Source organism: Oncorhynchus gorbuscha, unplaced genomic scaffold (assembly GCF_021184085.1).
Source record: "Oncorhynchus gorbuscha isolate QuinsamMale2020 ecotype Even-year unplaced genomic scaffold, OgorEven_v1.0 Un_scaffold_1938, whole genome shotgun sequence".
NCBI lineage: Eukaryota > Metazoa > Chordata > Actinopteri > Salmoniformes > Salmonidae > Oncorhynchus > Oncorhynchus gorbuscha.
In genome coordinates, this window is record NW_025746583.1 from 15,001 (window position 1) to 35,000 (window position 20,000).

The window sequence follows — 20,000 nt, forward strand, 5'->3', positions numbered from 1 at the left end:
CCTCCACATCTCTTTCAGAACAACTCTCCATTGTAATGAGTGAAGTTGTTCAGGGTTTCTGTTTTGTCCGTGGACAGGTGGAAACCACAGCAGAGGTTTCATTGATTTAACATTGGTAAATGTCAGCTGCTCCTCTTGCCTATCGGCACCTCATTTCATCTGTAAGAACCTAGCCAATAACAGTGGATCAGTGTGAAGGCGATTGGATGATTGGACGATATGGCGGTTGGATGAACACAGATTGAGATTACAGCTACAGAGATTAAGATCTATATGTTGAATACCGGACATTAAATATCTCTGTACTGAATAATTCAATACTATAGGTCTGATATATTTTATTGATATATCTCCTCTCTCTATCTCCTCTCCTTCTCTTTCTCTCTCCTCTCTCTATCTCCTCTTAGCCAGGAAGGAATTGACAGCACCAAGGTTATTTAGTTTACTATTGTCAGCTGTTCTAACCTGGACACACACTCTCTCTCTTCCCCTCTCACTCCCGCTCTCCTCCCCCTCTGTCTCCCCCTCTCACTCCCTCTCTCTATCTCCTCTCTCACTCTCTTCCCCTCTCACTCCCCCTCTGTCTCCCCCTCTCACTCCCCTCTCTATCTCCTCTCTCACTATCTCCTCTCTCTCTCTCTCTCTCTCTTCCCCTCTCACTCCCCTCTGTCTCCCCCTCTCTATCTCCTCTCTCACTATCTCCTCTCTCTCTCTCTTCCCCTCTCACTCCCCTCTCACTCCCCCTCTGTCTCCCCCTCTCACTCCCTCTCTCTATCTCCTCTCTCACTCTCTCTTCCCCTCTCACTCCCCTCTGTCTCCCCCTCTCACTCCCCTCTCTATCTCCTCTCTCACTATCTCCTCTCTCTCTCTCTTCCCCTCTCACTCCCCCTCTGTCTCCCCTCTCTATCTCCTCTCTCACTATCTCCTCTCTCTCTCTCTCCCCCTCTCACTCCCTCTCTCTCTATTTCCTCTCTCTCTATCGCCATCTCCTCTGTCTCTTCCTCCTCCTCTAACGGTGGTGTCTCTCTCTCTCTCTCTCTCTCCTCTTTCCTCCTCTAACGGTGGTGTCTCTCTCTCTCTCCTCTTCCTCCTCTAACGGTGGTGTCTCTCTCTCTCTCCTCTTCCTCCTCTAACGGTGGTGTCTCTCTCTCTCTCCTCTTCCTCCTCCTCTAACGGTGGTGTCTCTCTCCCTCCTCTTCCTCCTCCTCTAACGGTGGTGTCACTCTCTCTCTTCCTCCTCCTCTAACGGTGGTCTCACTCTCTCTCTCCAGACTCCAGATGTTAGAGGCTATCTGTAAACACTGGGAAGGTCCTATCAGCCTGGCCCTGTATCTCTCTGACGCTGAGGCTCAACAGTTCCTGCGCTACACCCAGGGGTCAGAGGTCCTGATGTCCAGGGGGAACGTGGGCTACCACATCGTCTACAAGGAGGGTCAGTTCTATCCGGTCAACCTGCTCAGGAACGTAGCTATGAGGCAGGTCAACACGCCCCCTACATGTTCCTGTCAGATATCGACTTCCTGCCCATGTACGGCCTCTACGAGTACCTCAGGTGAGGGAGAACGACTCAGCCGTAGAGATACTGTAATGTACGGCCTCTACGAGTACCTCAGGTGAGGGAGAACGACTCAGCCATAGTGATACTGTAATGTACGGCCTCTACGAGTACCTCAGGTGAGGGAGAACGACTCAGCCGTGAGATACTGTAATGTACGGCCTCTACGAGTACCTCAGGTGAGGGAGAACGACTCAGCCGTAGAGATACTGTAATGTACGGCCTCTACGAGTACCTCAGGTGAGGGAGAACGACTCAGCCGTAGAGATACTGTAATGTACGGCCTCTACGAGTACCTCAGGTGAGGGAGAACGACTCAGCCGTAGTGATACTGTAATGTACGGCCTCTACGAGTACCTCAGGTGAGGGAGAACGACTCAGCCGTAGTGATACTGTAATGTACGGCCTCTACGAGTACCTCAGGTGAGGGAGAACGACTCAGCCGTAGAGATACTGTAATGTACGGCCTCTACGAGTACCTCAGGTGAGGGAGAACGACTCAGCCGTAGAGATACTGTAATGTACGGCCTCTACGAGTACCTCAGGTGAGGGAGAACGACTCAGCCGTAGTGATACTGTAATGTACGGCCTCTACGAGTACCTCAGGTGAGGGAGAACGACTCAGCCGTAGTGATACTGTAATGTACGGCCTCTACGAGTACCTCAGGTGAGGGAGAACGACTCAGCCGTAGAGATACTGTAATGTACGGCCTCTACGAGTACCTCAGGTGAGGGAGAACGACTCAGCCGTAGAGATACTGTAATGTACGGCCTCTACGACTACCTCAGGTGAGGGAGAACGACTCAGCCGTAGAGATACTGTAATGTACGGCCTCTACGACTACCTCAGGTGAGGAGAACGACTCAGCCGTAGTGATACTGTAATGTACGGCCTCTACGACTACCTCAGGTGAGGGAGAACGACTCAGCCGTAGAGATACTGTAATGTACGGCCTCTACGAGTACCTCAGGTGAGGGAGAACGTCACAGCCGTAGAGATACTGTAATGTACGGCCTCTACGAGTACCTCAGGTGAGGGAGAACGACTCAGCCGTAGAGATACTGTAATGTACGGCCTCTACGAGTACCTCAGGTGAGGAGAACGACTCAGCCGTAGAGATACTGTAATGTACGGCCTCTACGAGTACCTCAGGTGAGGGAGAACGACTCAGCCGTAGTGATACTGTAATGTACGGCCTCTACGAGTACCTCAGGTGAGGGAGAACGACTCAGCCGTAGAGATACTGTAATGTACGGCTCTACGAGTACCTCAGGTGAGGGAGAACGACTCAGCCGTAGAGATACTGTAATATACGGCCTCTACGAGTACCTCAGGTGAGGGAGAACGACTCAGCCGTAGAGATACTGTAATGTACGGCCTCTACGAGTACCTCAGGTGAGGGAGAACGACTCAGCTGTAGAGATACTGTAATGTACGGCTCTACGAGTACCTCAGGTGAGGGAGAACGACTCAGCTGTAGAGATACTGTAATGTATCTGACTGTAACGTTACTGTAGTAACGCCGGGATCATTAAGTCGCCAGAATGTTAGAATGACTGCATGTCTGTCCCCTGTAACAAGTCTGTAGTTCAGCTGGACATGGCTAACAACAAGAAAGCTCTGTAACGCTTCTGTAACGTCCCTGTAACGTCTCTGTAACATCCCTGTAACGTCTCTGTCTGTAACGCCTCTGTAACGCCCCTGTAACGCCCCTGTAATGTCTCTGTCTGTAACGCCTCTGTCTGTAACGCCTGTCTGTAACGCCCCTGTAACGCCTCTGTAACGCCTCTGTAACGCCCCTGTAACATCCCTGTAACGTCCCTGTAACGTCTCTGTCTGTAACGTCTCTGTCTGTAACGTCCCTGTAACGTCTCTGTCTGTAACGTCTCTGTCTGTAACGTCTCTGTCTGTAACGTCTCTGTCTGTAACGTCTCTGTCTGTAACGTCTCTGTCTGTAACATCCCTGTAACGTCCCTGTCTGTAACGTCCCTGTAACGTCCCTGTAACGTCTCTGTCTGTAACGTCTCTGTCTGTAACGTCTCTGTCTGTAACGTCCCTGTATGTAACGTCCCTGTCTGTAACGTCCCTGTCTGTAACGTCCCTGTAACGTCCCTGTAACGTCCCTGTCTGTAACGTCCCTGTAACGTCCCTGTAACGTCCCTGTAACGTCCCTGTAACGTCCCTGTAACGTCCCTGTAACGTCCCTGTAACGTCCCTGTAACGTCCCTGTAACGTCCCTGTAACGTCCCTGTAACGTCCCTGTAACATCCCTGTAACGTCTCTGTAACGTCCCTGTAACGTCTCTGTAACATCCCTGTAACATCCCTGTAACGTCCCTGTCTGTAACGTCCCTGTAACGTCTCTGTAACGTCTCTGTCTGTAACGTCCCTGTAACGTCTCTGTAACGTCTCTGTCTGTAACGTCCCTGTAACATCCCTGTAACGTCTCTGTCTGTAACGTCCCTGTAACGTCCCTGTAACGTCTCTGTAACGTCTCTGTAACGTCTCTGTAACGTCCCTGTAACGTCTCTGTCTGTAACGTCCCTGTAACGTCCCTGTAACGTCCCTGTAACGTCTCTATCTGTAACGTCCCTGTAACGTCCCTGTAACGTCTCTGTCTGTAACGTCCCTGTAACGTCCCTGTAACGTCCCTGTAACGTCCCTGTCTGTAACGTCTCTGTCTGTAACGTCTCTGTAACATCCCTGTAACGTCCCTGTAACGTCTCTGTCTGTAACGTCTCTGTAACATCCCTGTCTGTAACGTCCCTGTAACATCCCTGTAACGTCCCTGTAACGTCTCTGTCTGTAACGTCTCTGTAACATCCCTGTAACGTCTCTGTCTGTAACGTCCCTGTAACATCCCTGTAATGTCTCTGTAACGTCCCTGTAACGTCCCTGTAACATCTCTTTAACGCCTCTGTAACGCCCCTGTAACGCCCCTGTAACGCCTCTGTCTGTAACATCCCTGTAACATCTCTTTAACGCCTCTGTAACGCCCCTGTAACATCCCTGTAACGCTCTGTAACGCCCCTGCAGGAAGTCAGTGGTACAGCTGGACATGGCTAACAGCAAGAAGGCGTTGGTGGTGCCGGCCTTCGAGACGCTCCGTTACCGCCTGTCTTACCCAAAGTCCAAGGCGAGCTGCTGTCCCAACTGGACATGGGGACTCTATTCACCTTCAGGTAAAACCACATGTAGCTGCTGTCCCAACTGGACATGGGGACTCTATTCACCTTCAGGTAAAACCACATGTAGCTGCTGTCCCAACTGGACATGGGGACTCTATTCACCTTCAGGTAAAACCACATGTAGCTGCTGTCCCAACTGGACATGGGGACTCTATTCACCTTCAGGTAAAACCACATGTAGCTGCTGTCCCAACTGGACACTGGGTCACTCACTGTTCTGAGCTTAAAGGGATGGCCCACTGGGCCAGTGTTCTGAACTTAAAGGGATGGGACACTGGGCCAGTGTTCTGAACTTAAAGGGATGGGACACTGGGCCAGTGTTCTGAACTTAAAGGGATGGGACACTGGGCCAGTGTTCTGAACTTAAAGGGATGGGACACTGGGCCAGTGTTCTGAACTTAAAGGGATGGGACACTGGGCCAGTGTTCTGAACTTAAAGCGATGGCCCACTGGTCCAGTGTTCTGTACTTAAAGGGATGGCCCAGTGGGCCAGTGTTCTGAACTTAAAGGGATGGCCCAGTGGGCCAGTGTTCTGTACTTAAAGGGATGGCCCAGTGGGCCAGTGTTCTGAACTTAAAGGGCATGGCCCACTGGTCCAGTGTTCTGTACTTAAAGCGATGGCCCAGTGGTCCAGTGTTCTGTACTTAAAGGGATGGCCCAGTGGGCCAGTGTTCTGAACTTAAAGGGATGGTCCAGTGGGCCAGTGTTCTGAACTTAAAGGGATGGCCCAGTGGGCCAGTGTTCTGTACTTAAAGGGATGGCCCAGTGGGCCAGTGTTCTGAACTTAAAGGGATGGCCCAGTGGGCCAGTGTTCTGTACTTTAAAGGGATCTTACTCCGTCTCTAAGGGATAAAGGGATGGCCCACTGGGCCAGTGTTCTGTACTTAAAGGGATCTTACTCCGGCTCTAAGGGATAAAGGGATGGCCCATTGGGCCAGTGTTCTGTACTTAAAGGGATCTTACTCCGGCTCTAAGGGATAAAGGGATGGCCCACTGGGCCAGTGTTCTGTACTTAAAGGGATCTTACTCCGGCTCTAAGGATAGGGATGGCCCACTGGGCCAGTGTTCTGTACTTAAAGGGATCTTACTCCGGCTCTAAGGGATAAAGGGATGGCCCACTGGGCCAGTGTTCTGTACTTAAAGGGATCTTACTCCGTCTCTAAGGGATAAAGGATGCCTCATTAAATAAATAAAGACTGCCTCCTGGTGTCTAAATACAAGCAGCAGCGTAGGTGTTTGTCGTTTTTGATCATTAACATGACAGATTGAGCTACAGAGCCCAGAAAGTTGGGTTCAATCACTACTCAGCTAGAAGACTCCCAGATAGTTGGGTTCAATCACTCCTCAGCTAGAAGACTCCCAGATAGTTGGGTTCAATCACTACTCAGCTAGAAGACTCACAGAAAGTTGGGTTCAATCACTCCTCAGCTAGAAGACTCCCAGAAAGTTGGGTTCAATCACTACTCAGCTAGAAGACTCCCAGATAGTTGGGTTCAATCACTCCTCAGCTAGAAGACTCCCAGATAGTTGGGTTCAATCACTACTCAGCTAGAAGACTCACAGAAAGTTGGGTTCAATCACTCCTCAGCTAGAAGACTCCCAGATAGTTGGGTTCAATCACTACTCAGCTAGAAGACTCTCAGATAGTTGGGTTCAATCACTACTCAGCTAGAAGACTCCCAGATAGTTGGGTTCAATCACTACTCAGCTAGAAGACTCCCAGATAGTTGGGTTCAATCACTACTCAGCTAGAAGACTCCCAGATAGTTGGGTTCAATCACTACTCAGCTAGAAGACTCCCAGATAGTTGGGTTCAATCACTACTCAGCTAGAAGACTCCCAGATAGTTGTGTTCAATCACTACTCAGCTAGAAGACTCCCAGATAGTTGTGTTCAATCACTACTCAGCTAGAAGACTCCCAGATAGTTGGGTTCAATCACTACTCAGCTAGAAGACTCCCAGATAGTTGGGTTCAATCACTACTCAGCTAGAAGACTCCCAGATAGTTGGGTTCAATCACTACTCAGCTAGAGACCCAATTTGTAAGTCGCTCTGGATAAGAGTGTCTGCTAAATGACTTAAATGTAATGTAAATGTAAGACTCCCAGATAGTAATACTAGGCTACCTGCCACCTCTACACTCTAACCACGAGGCTACCTGCCCCCTCTACACTCTAACCACTAGGCTACCCTGCCGCCTCTACACTCTAACCACTAGGCTACCTACCTCCTCTACACTCTAACCACTAGGCTATCTGCCCCCTCTACTCTAACCACTAGGCTACCCTGCCGCCTCTACACTCTAAACACTAGGCTACCCTGCCACCCCTCCACTCTAACCACTAGGCTACCCTGCCTCCTCTACACTCTAACCACTAGGTTACCCTGCCGCCCTCTACACTCTAACCACTGGGCTACCCTGCCCCCTCTACACTCTAACCACTAGACTACCCTGCCTCCTCTACACTCTAACCACTAGGCTACCCTGCCGCCTCTACACTCTAACCACTAGGCTACCCTACCTCCTCTACACTCTAACCACTAGGCTACCCTACCGCCTCTACACTCTAACCACTAGGTTACCCCTGCCCCCCTACACTCTAACCACTAGGCTACCCTGCCTCCTCTACACTCTAACCACTAGGCTACCTGCCTCCTCTACACTCTAACCACTAGGCTACCCTGAATGTTGAATCCTACTTCCTGTTCTCTCTCTGCTTAGATACCATGTCTGGACGAAGGGTCATGCTCCCACTAACTTTGCTAAGTGGAGGACTGCCACCTTACACTCTAACCACTAGGCTACCCTGCGTCCCACAATCCTCCTCTCTCCTCCTTGGCTATAAAGTATTGAATGTTGAATCCTACTTCCTGTTTCTCTCTGCTTAGATACCATGTCTGATCTAAGGGTCATGCTCCTAATTAACTTTGCTAAGTGGAGGACTGCCACCACGCCGTACAGAGTCCAGTGGGAAGCGGACTTTGAACCCTACGTGATGGTGAGACGGGACAGTCCGGGAGTACGACAGACGCCTCTGGTTTTATGGAATAAAGTGGCTCATATTATGGAGCTGGATGCACAGGTACTGACACACCTTTAACCATCACTCTGTCACTCACAGGTACTGATCACTCTGTCACTCACAGGTACTGGACACACCTTAACCATCACTCTGTCACTCACAGGTACGATCACTCTGTCACTCACAGGTACTGGACACAACTTTACCATCACTCTGTCACTCACAGGTACTGATTACTCTGTCACTCACAGGTACTGATCACTCTGTCACACACAGGTACTGATCACTCTGTCACCCACAGGTACTGACACACCTTTAGCCATCACTCTGTCACTCACAGGTACTGATCACTCTGTCACTCACAGGTACTGACACTCTTTAGCCATCACTGTATTACACTTCATAGGGCTGACACACCTTTAGCCATCACTCTGTCACTCACGGGTACTGGATACACCTTTACCCATCACTCTGTCACTCACAGGTACTGATCACTCTGTCACTCACAGGTACTGACACACCTTTAGCCATCACCTGCCTGCTCACAGGTACTGGACACACCTTTAGCCATCACCTCTATTGTCACTCACAGGTACTGATCACTCTGTCACTCACAGGTACTGATACACCTTACCCATCACTCTGTCACTCACATGTACTGGACAGCGTACCTCTACTCATCACTTGTCACTCACAGGCATTGACACACCTTTACCCATCACTCTGTCACTCACATGTACTGCATACACATTTACCCATCACTCTTTCACCACAGGTACTGGTCACACCTCTACCCATCACTCTGTCACTCACAGGTACTGGATACTCTGTCACCACAGGTACTGGCCACACCTCCACCCATCACTCTGTCACTCACAGGTACTGGATACACCTTTAACCATCACTCTGTCACTCACAGGTACTGACACACCTTTCCCCATCACTCTGTCACTCAAGGTACTGGACACACCTTTAACCATCACTCTGTCACTCCACAGGTACTGATCACTCTGTCACTCACAGGTACTGGACACACCTTTAACCATCACTCCTGTTACTCACAGGTACTGATCACTCTGTCACTCACATGTACTGGACACACCTTTAGCCATCACTCTGTCACTCACAGGTACTGATCACTCCTGTCACTCTGAGGTACTGGACACACCTTTAGCCATCACTCTGTCACTCACAGGTACTGGACACACCTTTAACCATCACTCTGTCACTCACAGGTACTGGACACACCTTTAACCATCACTCTGTCACTCACAGGTACTGGACACACCTTTACCCATCACTCTGTCACTCACAGGTACTGGATACACCTTTACCCATCCTGTCACTCACATGTACTGACACACACCTTTACCCATCACTCTGTCACTCACAGGTACTGATACACTCCCCATCACTCTGTCACTCACATGTACTGGACACACACCTTTACCCATCACTCTGTCACTCACAGGTACTGCATACACATTTACCCATCACTCTGTCACTCACAGGTACTGGATACTCTGTCACTCACAGGTACTGGCCACACCTCCACCCATCCACTCTGTCACTCACAGGTACTGGATACACCTTTAACCATCACTCTGTCACTCACAGGTACTGGACACACCTTTCCCCATCACTCTGTCACTCACAGGTACTGGATACACCTTTAACCATCACTCTGTCACTCACAGGTACTGATCACTCTGTCACTCACAGGTACTGGACACACCTTTAACCATCACTCTGTCACTCACAGGTACTGATCACTCTGTCACTCACAGGTACTGGACACACCTTTAGCCATCACTCTGTCACTCACAGGTACTGATCACTCTGTCACTCACAGGTACTGGACACACCTTTAACCATCACTCTGTCACTCACAGGTACTGGACACACCTTTAACCATCACTCTGTCACTCACAGGTACTGGACACACCTTTACCATCACTCTGTCACTCACAGGTACTGGACACACCTTCATCCATCACTCTGTCACTCACAGGTACTGGACACACCTTTACCCATCACTCTGTCACTCACAGGTACTGGATACACCTTTACCATCACTCTGTCACTCACAGGTACTGGATACACCTTTACCCATCACTCTGTCACTCACAGGTACTGGACACACCTTTACCCATCACTCTGTCACTCACAGGTACTGATCACTCTGTCACTCACAGGTACTGATCCCTCTGTCACTCACAGGTACTGGACACACCTTTACCCATCACTCTGTCACTCACAGGTACTGGACACACCTTTACCCATCACTCTGTCACTCACAGGTACTGGATACACCTTTACCCATCACTCTGTCACTCACATGTACTGGACACACACCTTTACCCATCACTCTGTCACTCACAGGTACTGGATACACCTTTACCCATCACTCTGTCACTCACATGTACTGGACACACACCTTTACCCATCACTCTGTCACTCACAGGTACTGGACACACCTTTAACCATCACTCTGTCACTCACAGGTACTGGACACACCTTACCATCACTCTGTCACTCACAGGTACTGGACACACCTTCATCCATCACTCTGTCACTCACAGGTACTGGACACCTTTACCCATCACTCTGTCACTCACAGGTACTGGATACACCTTTACCATCACTCTGTCACTCACAGGTACTGGACACACCTTTACCCATCACTCTGTCACTCACAGGTACTGATCACTCTGTCACTCACAGGTACTGATCCCTCTGTCACTCACAGGTACTGGACACACCTTTACCCATCACTCTGTCACTCACAGGTACTGGATACACCTTTACCCATCACTCTGTCACTCACATGTACTGGACACACACCTTTACCCATCACTCTGTCACTCACATGTACTGGACACACACCTTTACCCATCACTCTGTCACTCACAGGTACTGGATACACCTTTACCCATCACTCTGTCACTCACATGTACTGGACACACACCTTTACCCATCACTCTGTCACTCACATGTACTGGACACACCTTTACCCATCACTCTGTCACTCCATGTACTGGACACACACCTTTACCCATCACTCTGTCACTCACATGTACTGGACACACACCTTTACCCATCACTCTGTCACTCACAGGTACTGGATACACCTTTACCCATCACTCTGTCACTCACATGTACTGGACACACACCTTTACCCATCACTCTGTCACTCACAGGTACTGCATACACATTTACCCATCACTCTGTCACTCACAGGTACTGGACACACCTCTACCCATCTCTCTGTCACTCACAGGTACTGGATACACTCTTCCCATCACTCTGTCACTCACAGGTACTGATACACCTTTACCATCACTCTGTCACTCATAGGTACTGATACACCTCTTTACCCATCACTCTGTCACTCACAGGTACTGGACACACCTTTACCCATCACTCTGTCACTCACAGGTACTGGACACACCTTTACCCATCACTCTGTCACTCACAGGTACTGATCACTCTGTCACTCACAGGTACTGGATACACCTTTACCCATCACTCTGTCACTCACAGGTACTGGACACACCTCTTTACCCATCACTCTGTCTCAGTATGAGTTAGTGATGCTGTCTTAGTGTTCCTAACTCGGTCCTCTGTCCTCTCTACCAGCAGTATGAGTTAGTGATGCTGTCTTAGTGTTTCTAACTCTGTCCTGTCCTCTCTACCAGCAGTATGAGTTAGTGATGCTGTCTTAGTGTTTCTAACTCTGTCCTCTCTTCCAGCAGTATGAGTTAGTGATGCTGTCTTAGTGTTTCTAACTCTGTCCTCTGTCCTCTCTTCCAGCAGTATGAGTTAGTGATGCTGTCTTAGTGTTTCTAACTCTGTCCTCTCTTCCAGCAGTATGATTTAGTGATGCTGTCTTAGTGTTTCTAACTCTGTCCTCTGTCCTGTGTCCTCTCTTCCAGCAGTATGAGTTAGTGATGCTGTCTTAGTGTTTCTAACTCTGTCCTCTCTTCCAGCAGTATGAGTTACTGATGCTGTCTTAGTGTTTCTAACTCTGTCCTCTCTTCCAGGAGTATGAGTTAGTGATGCTGTCTCAGTGATTCTAACTCTGTCCTCTGTCCTCTCTTCCAGGAGTATGAGTTAGTGATGCTGTCTTACTGTATCTAACTCGGTCCTCTGTCCTCTCTTCCAGGAGTATGAGTTAGTGATGCTGTCTTAGTGTATCTAACTCGGTCCTCTGTCCTCTCTTCCAGGAGTATGAGTTAGTGATGCTGTCTTACTGTATCTAACTCGGTCCTCTGTCCTCTCTTCAGGGTATGAGTTAGAAACACTAAGACAGCATCACTAACTCATACTCCTGGAAGAGAGACAGAGGAAGTTAGAAACACTAAGACAGCATCACTAACTCAGTCCTCTGTCCTCTCTTCCAGGAGTATGAGTTAGTGATGCTGTCTTAGTGTTTCTAACTCTGTCCTCTTCGTCCTCTCTTCCCAGCAGTATGAGTTAGTGATGCTGTCTTAGTGTTTCTAACTCGGTCCTCTGTCCTCTCTTCCAGCAGTATGAGTTAGTGATGCTGTCTTAGTGTTTCTAACTCGGTCCTCTGTCCTCTCTTCCAGGAGTATGAGTTTGTGATGCTGTCTCAGTGTTTCTAACTCTGTCCTCTCTTCAGGAGTATGAGTTAGTGATGCTGTCTTAATGATTCTAACTCTGTCCTCTCTTCCAGCAGTATGAGTTAGTGATGCTGTCTCCAGTGATTCTAACTCTGTCCTCTGTCCTCTCTTCCAGCAGTATGAGTTAGTGATGCTGTCTTAGTGTTTCTAACTCTGTCCTCTGTCCTCTTCCAGCAGTATGAGTTAGTGATGCTGTCTTAGTGTTTCTAACTCTGTCCTCTCTACCAGTATTATGATTTAGTGATGCTGTCTTAGTGTTTCTAACTCTGTCCTCTGTCCTGTGTCCTCTCTTCCAGCAGTATGAGTTAGTGATGCTGTCTTAGTGTTTCTAACTCTGTCCTCTCTTCCAGCAGTATGAGTTACTGATGCTGTCTTAGTGTTTCTAACTCTGTCCTCTCTTCCAGGAGTATGAGTTAGTGATGCTGTCTCAGTGATTCTAACTCTGTCCTCTGTCCTCTCTTCCAGGAGTATGAGTTAGTGATGCTGTCTTACTGTATCTAACTCGGTCCTCTGTCCTCTCTTCCAGGAGTATGAGTTAGTGATGCTGTCTTAGTGTATCTAACTCGGTCCTCTGTCCTCTCTTCCAGGAGTATGAGTTAGTGATGCTGTCTTACTGTATCTAACTCGGTCCTCTGTCCTCTCTTCCAGGAGTATGAGTTAGAAACACTAAGACAGCATCACTAACTCATACTCCTGGAAGAGAGGACAGAGGACCCCGTAGAAACACTAAGACAGCATCACTAACTCAGTCCTCTGTCCTCTCTTCCAGGAGTATGAGTTAGTGATGCTGTCTTAGTGTTTCTAACTCTGTCCTCTGTCCTCTCTTCCAGCAGTATGAGTTAGTGATGCTGTCTTAGTGTTTCTAACTCGGTCCTCTGTCCTCTCTTCCAGCAGTATGAGTTAGTGATGCTGTCTTAGTGTTTCTAACTCGGTCCTCTGTCCTCTCTTCCAGGAGTATGAGTTAGTGATGCTGTCTTAATGATTCTAACTCTGTCCTCTCTTCCAGCAGTATGAGTTAGTGATGCTGTCTCAGTGATTCTAACTCTGTCCTCTGTCCTCTCTTCCAGCAGTATGAGTTAGTGATGCTGTCTTAGTGTTTCTAACTCTGTCCTCTCTTCCAGGAGTATGAGTTAGTGATGCTGTCTTAGTGTTTCTAACTCTGTCCTCTCTTCCAGCAGTATGAGTTAGTGATGCTGTCTTAGTGTTTCTAACTCTGTCCTCTGTCCTCTCTTCCAGCAGTATGAGTTAGTGATGCTGTCTTAGTGTTTCTAACTCGGTCCTCTGTCCTCTCTTCCAGGAGTATGAGTTAGTGATGCTGTCTTAGTGTTTCTAACTCTGTCCTCTGTCCTCTCTTCCAGCAGTATGAGGTAGTGATGCTGTCTTAGTGTTTCTAACTCGGTCCTCTGTCCTCTCTTCCAGCAGTATGAGTTAGTGATGCTGTCTTAGTGTTTCTAACTCTGTCCTCTGTCCTCTCTTCCAGGAGTATGAGTTTGTGATGCTGTCTCAGTGTTTCTAACTCTGTCCTCTCTTCCAGGAGTATGAGTTAGTGATGCTGTCTTAATGATTCTAACTCTGTCCTCTCTTCCAGCAGTATGAGTTAGTGATGCTGTCTCAGTGATTCTAACTCTGTCCTCTGTCCTCTCTTCCAGCAGTATGAGTTAGTGATGCTGTCTTAGTGTTTCTAACTCTGTCCTCTCTTCCAGGAGTATGAGTTAGTGATGCTGTCTTAGTGTTTCTAACTCTGTCCTCTCTTCCAGCAGTATGAGTTAGTGATGCTGTCTTAGTGTTTCTAACTCTGTCCTCTGTCCTCTCTTCCAGCAGTATGAGTTAGTGATGCTGTCTTAGTGTTTCTAACTCGGTCCTCTGTCCTCTCTTCCAGGAGTATGAGTTAGTGATGCTGTCTTAGTGTTTCTAACTCTGTCCTCTGTCCTCTCTTCCAGCAGTATGAGGTAGTGATGCTGTCTTAGTGTTTCTAACTCGGTCCTCTGTCCTCTCTTCCAGCAGTATGAGTTAGTGATGCTGTCTTAGTGTTTCTAACTCGGTCCTCTGTCCTCTCTTCCAGGAGTATGAGTTTGTGATGCTGTCTCAGTGTTTCTAACTCTGTCCTCTCTTCCAGGAGTATGAGTTAGTGATGCTGTCTTAATGATTCTAACTCTGTCCTCTCTTCCAGCAGTATGAGTTAGTGATGCTGTCTCAGTGATTCTAACTCTGTCCTCTGTCCTCTCTTCCAGCAGTATGAGTTAGTGATGCTGTCTTAGTGTTTCTAACTCTGTCCTCTCTACCAGCAGTATGATTTAGTGATGCTGTCTTAGTGTTTCTAACTCTGTCCTCTGTCCTGTGTCCTCTCTTCCAGCAGTATGAGTTAGTGATGCTGTCTTAGTGTTTCTAACTCTGTCCTCTCTTCCAGCAGTATGAGTTACTGATGCTGTCTTAGTGTTTCTAACTCTGTCCTCTCTTCCAGGAGTATGAGTTAGTGATGCTGTCTCAGTGATTCTAACTCTGTCCTCTGTCCTCTCTTCCAGGAGTATGAGTTAGTGATGCTGTCTTACTGTATCTAACTCGGTCCTCTGTCCTCCCTTCCAGGAGTATGAGTTAGTGATGCTGTCTTACTGTATCTAACTCGGTCCTCTGTCCTCTCTTCCAGGAGTATGAGTTAGTGATGCTGTCTTAGTGTATCTAACTCGGTCCTCTGTCCTCTCTTCCAGGAGTATGAGTTAGTGATGCTGTCTTACTGTATCTAACTCGGTCCTCTGTCCTCTCTTCCAGGAGTATGAGTTAGAAACACTAAGACAGCATCACTAACTCATACTCCTGGAAGAGAGACAGAGACCGAGTTAGAAACACTAAGACAGCATCACTAACTCAGTCCTCTGTCCTCTCTTCCAGGAGTATGAGTTAGTGATGCTGTCTTAGTGTTTCTAACTCTGTCCTCTGTCCTCTCTTCCAGCAGTATGAGTTAGTGATGCTGTCTTAGTGTTTCTAACTCGGTCCTCTGTCCTCTCTTCCAGCAGTATGAGTTAGTGATGCTGTCTTAGTGTTTCTAACTCGGTCCTCTGTCCTCTCTTCCAGGAGTATGAGTTTGTGATGCTGTCTCAGTGTTTCTAACTCTGTCCTCTCTTCCAGGAGTATGAGTTAGTGATGCTGTCTTAGTGTTTCTAACTCTGTCCTCTCTTCCAGGAGTATGAGTTAGTGATGATGTCTTAGTGTTTCTAACTCTGTCCTCTCTTCCAGCAGTATGAGTTAGTGATGCTTTCTTAGTGTTTCTAACTCTGTCCTCTGTCCTCTCTTCCAGCAGTATGAGTTAGTGATGCTGTCTTAGTGTTTCTAACTCGGTCCTCTGTCCTCTCTTCCAGGAGTATGAGTTAGTGATGCTGTCTTAGTGTTTCTAACTCGGTCCTCTGTCCTCTCTTCCAGCAGTATGAGTTAGTGATGCTGTCTTAGTGTTTCTAACTCTGTCCTCTCTACCAGCAGTATGAATTAGTGATGCTGTCTTAGTTTTTCTAACTCTGTCCTCTGTCCTGTGTCCTCTCTTCCAGCAGTATGAGTTAGTGATGCTGTCTTAGTGTTTCTAACTCTGTCCTCTCTTCCAGCAGTATGAGTTAGTGATGCTGTCTTAGTGTTTCTAACTCTGTCCTCTCTTCCAGCAGTATGAGTTAGTGATGCTGTCTTAGTGTTTCTAACTCTGTCCTCTGTCCTCTCTTCCAGGAGTATGAGTTAGTGATGCTGTCTGTCCTCTCTTCCAGGAGTATGAGTTAGTGATGCTGTCTTAGTGTTTCTAACTCTGTCCTCTCTTCCAGGAGTATGAATTAGTGATGCTGTCTTAGCGTTTCTAACTCTGTCCTCTGTCCTCTCTTCCAGGAGTATGAGTTAGTGATGCTGTCTTAGTGTTTCTAACTCTGTCCTCTCTTCCAGGAGTATGAATTAGTGATGCTGTCTTAGCGTTTCTAACTCTGTCCTCTGTCCTCTCTTCCAGGAGTATGAGTTAGTGATGCTGTCTCTGTCCTCTCTTCCAGGAGTATGAGTTAGTGATGCTGTCTTAGTGTTTCTAACTCTGTCCTCTCTTCCAGGAGTATGAGTTAGTGATGCTGTCTTAGTGTTTCTAACTCTGTCCTCTGTCCTCTCTTCCAGGAGTATGAATTAGTGATGCTGTCTTAGCGTTTCTAACTCTGTCCTCTCTTCCAGCAGTATGAGTTAGTGATGCTGTCTTAGTGTTTCTAACTCTGTCCTCTGTCCTCTCTTCCAGCAGTATGAGTTAGTGATGCTGTCTTAGCGTTTCTAACTCTGTCCTCTGTCCTCTCTTCCAGGAGTATGAGTTTGTGGTTCTGCCCAACGCCTATATGATCCACATGCCTCATGCTCCCAGTTTCGACATCACCAAGTTCCGGTCCAACAAGCAGTACCGCGTCTGCCTGAAGACCCTGAAAGAGGAGTTTCAGCAGAACATGTCTAGACGATACGGCTTCGCTGCCCTCAAATACATGACTGCAGAGAACAACAGCTAGCCAACACCGATGAGCCAGGACACTCTGACCCGTTATTGACTACACTACCCATAACCCTCTTCTCTAAGGCTGTCTAGGACTACACCTCTACGGAGGAGAGGGAAAGGGCGGTGGATTCTAAGGACAGTCGATGTAGGGGAGTCGGGAGTGGACAGAATGGTTACTAAGGACTCTTACTACGAACTCTGACCTTTGTGCCAACCGATCATGAGGTTTTAAATTGTGAGCTCTGCTTCTTGTGAACGCTCACCTTTTAGTTTGGGGTTATGACCTGGTTTGAGACAAACCAGCGTTAACCAACTGAAGGGTAACCGGGGGTAACCGTAAGGTCGTTGTGTCCCAAACATAGTTTTTTTTACCCCTTCCCGAGGACGGATGGAGCAGTCTGTCCAGAAGTTGCAGACCTGGTTTCTATCTGGTCTCTGGCTGGGAGAGGAAGCTGTTGCTGTGAATGTCGAGTCAGTACAGGGCTGGTTTGGACTCATACAACTCTCTGTTCTTCTCTAACAATAGAACTGGGCATCACTATGGGAGGGAGGGAGGGAGGGAGGGAGGGGGGAAGGGAGAGTGGGGAGAGAGACTGACTGTAGCCCTGGACTTGGAAAGCAGACAAGACATTTGTTCTCTGAGCCCTATCTGGAAGACCAGCTGCTGTTTGTTGTGCTAAATGTAATATGGTATGTGTGTGTCTGTCTCCCTCTCTGTCTCCCTCCCTGCCTCCTGTCTCCCTCCCTGCCTCTCTGTCTCCCTCCCTGTCTGCCTCCCTCCCTCCCTCCCTGTCTCCCTCCCTGTCTCCCTCCCTGCCTCTCTGTCTCCCTCCCTGTCTCCCTCCCTGCCTCTCTGTCTCCCTCCCTGTCTCCCTCCCTGCCTCTCTGTCTCCCTCCCTGTCTCCCTCCCTGTCTCCCTCCCTGTCTCCCTCCCTGTCTCCCTCCCTGTCTCCCTCCCTGCCTCCCTCCCTGTCTCCCTGTCTCCCTCCCTGCCTCCCTCCCTGCCTCCCTCCCTGTCTCTCTCCCTGCCTCCCTCCCTGTCTCTCTCCTTCCCTCCCTCCCTGTCTCCCTCCCTGTCTCCCTCAACACCTCCCTCCCTGTCTCTCTCCCTCCCTGCCTCCCTCCCTGTCTCCCTACCTGCCTCCCTCCCTGTCTCCCTCCCAGCCTCCCTCCCTGTCTCCCTCCCAGCCTCCCTCCCAGTCTCCCTCCCAGCCTCCCTCCCAGTCTCCCTCCCAGCCTCCCTCCCAGTCTCCCTCCCAGTCTCCCTCCCAGCCTCCCTCCCAGCCTCCTCCCTGCCTCCCTCCCTGTCTCCCTCCCTCCCTGTCTCCCTCCCTGTCTCCCTCCCTCCCTGTCTCCCTCCCTGTCTCCCTCCCTGTCTCCCTCCCTCCCTCCCTGTCTCCCTCCCTCCCTCCCTGTCTCCCTCCCAGCCTCCCTGCCTGTCTCCCTCCCTGCCTGTCTCCCTCCTGCCTGTCTCCCTCCCTCCCTCATTGTCTCCCTCCCTCCCTGTCTCCCTCCCTCCCTCCCTGTCTCCCTCCCTCCCTGTCTCCCTCCCTCCCTCCCTGTCTCCCTCCCTGTCTCCCTCCCTCCCTGTCTCCCTTCCTGTCTCCCTCCCTCCCCCTCCCTCCCTCCCTGTCTCCCTCCCTCCCTCCCTCCCTGTCTCCCTCCCTCCCTCCCTGTCTCCCCTCCCTGTCTCCCTCCCTCCCTGTCTCCCTCCTGTCTCCCTCCCTCCCTGTCTCCCTCCCTCCCTGTCTCCCTCCCTCCCTCCCTCCCTGCCTCCCTCCCTCTCTGCCTCCAGGACAAATGCTTAGCGAGAACTGAGGAGAGTGAACAGAAAGCTTTGAAGCATTGTGGGCTTTACATTATGTCCGTACACTGCAAATCAGAAATATTATTTTTTTCTCTCCATGTGCCGTAAAATAATAAAACAATTGAACTGACAGACAACGTATCCAAGATTCACTCTCATAAAAATGATGTTGCTCAGGGATAAGAGACAAAAACATCAGAGCCTCAACAGAGTCAGAGAAGTCGGAGAGTCTGGATGACTGACACATCATGAGTCCCAAATGGCTCCCTATTCCCTATATAGTGCACTACTTTAGACCAGAACATATGGAACCCTATTCCCTATATAGTACACTACTTTAGACCAGAGCCCTATTCCCTATATAGTGCACTACTTTAGACCAGAGCCCTATTCCCTATATAGTACACTACTATAGACAAGAGCCCTATTCCCTATATAGTGCACTACTTTAGACCAGAGCCCTATTCCCTATATAGTACACTACTTTAGACAAGAGCCCTATTCCCTATATAGTACACTACTTTAGACCAGAGCCCTATTCCCTATATAGTGCACTACTTTAGACCAGAGCCCTATTCCCTATATAGTACACTACTTTAGACAAGAGCCCTATTCCCTATATAGTGTACTACTATAGACCAGGGCCCTATTCCCTATATAGTACACTACTTTAGACCAGAGCCCTATTCCCTATATAGTGCACTACTTTAGACCAGAGCCCTATTCCCTATATAGTGCACTACTTTAGACCAGAGCCCTATTAGTGCACTACATAGGGAATAGTGTGCCATAGTGAGCTTCCACTGTCTGCTAGGTTTAGTTCCAGTCTGATATGGATCAGAACCAGTCTCCCGGGTCAGATGACAGTACAGGGTTTATATGGATCAGAACCAGTCTCCCGGGTCAGATGACAGTACAGGGTTTATATGGATCAGAACCAGCCTCCCGGGTCAGATGACAGTACAGGGTTGATATGGATCAGAACCAGCCTCCCGGGTCAGATGACAGTACAGGGTTTATATGGATCAGAACCAGTCTCCCGGGTCAGATGACAGTACAGGGTTGATATGGATCAGAACCAGTCTCCCGGGTCAGATGACAGTACAAGGTCATCCAGCCCGTCTGTATTCAGGATGTATCTACACAGGAAGTGAGTTTCTGACGGATCCAGAACGACCGTTTTACCCACTATGACTGGACAATCTGTGTGGCAGTTTGTTGAACAAATGTATATTATATTTGGTTTTAAACACACACACACTCACACACACACACACACACACACACACACACA

The 20,000-nt window shown here is 48.9% G+C and overlaps 1 pseudogene; it reads left to right on the top strand.

Annotated features, from left to right (window-relative positions):
• The first annotated feature begins 1,263 nt into the window (after nucleotides 1-1,263).
• On the top strand, nucleotides 1,264-17,686 carry LOC124024587 (annotated as a pseudogene).
• Nucleotides 17,687-20,000: the final 2,314 nt, after the last annotated feature.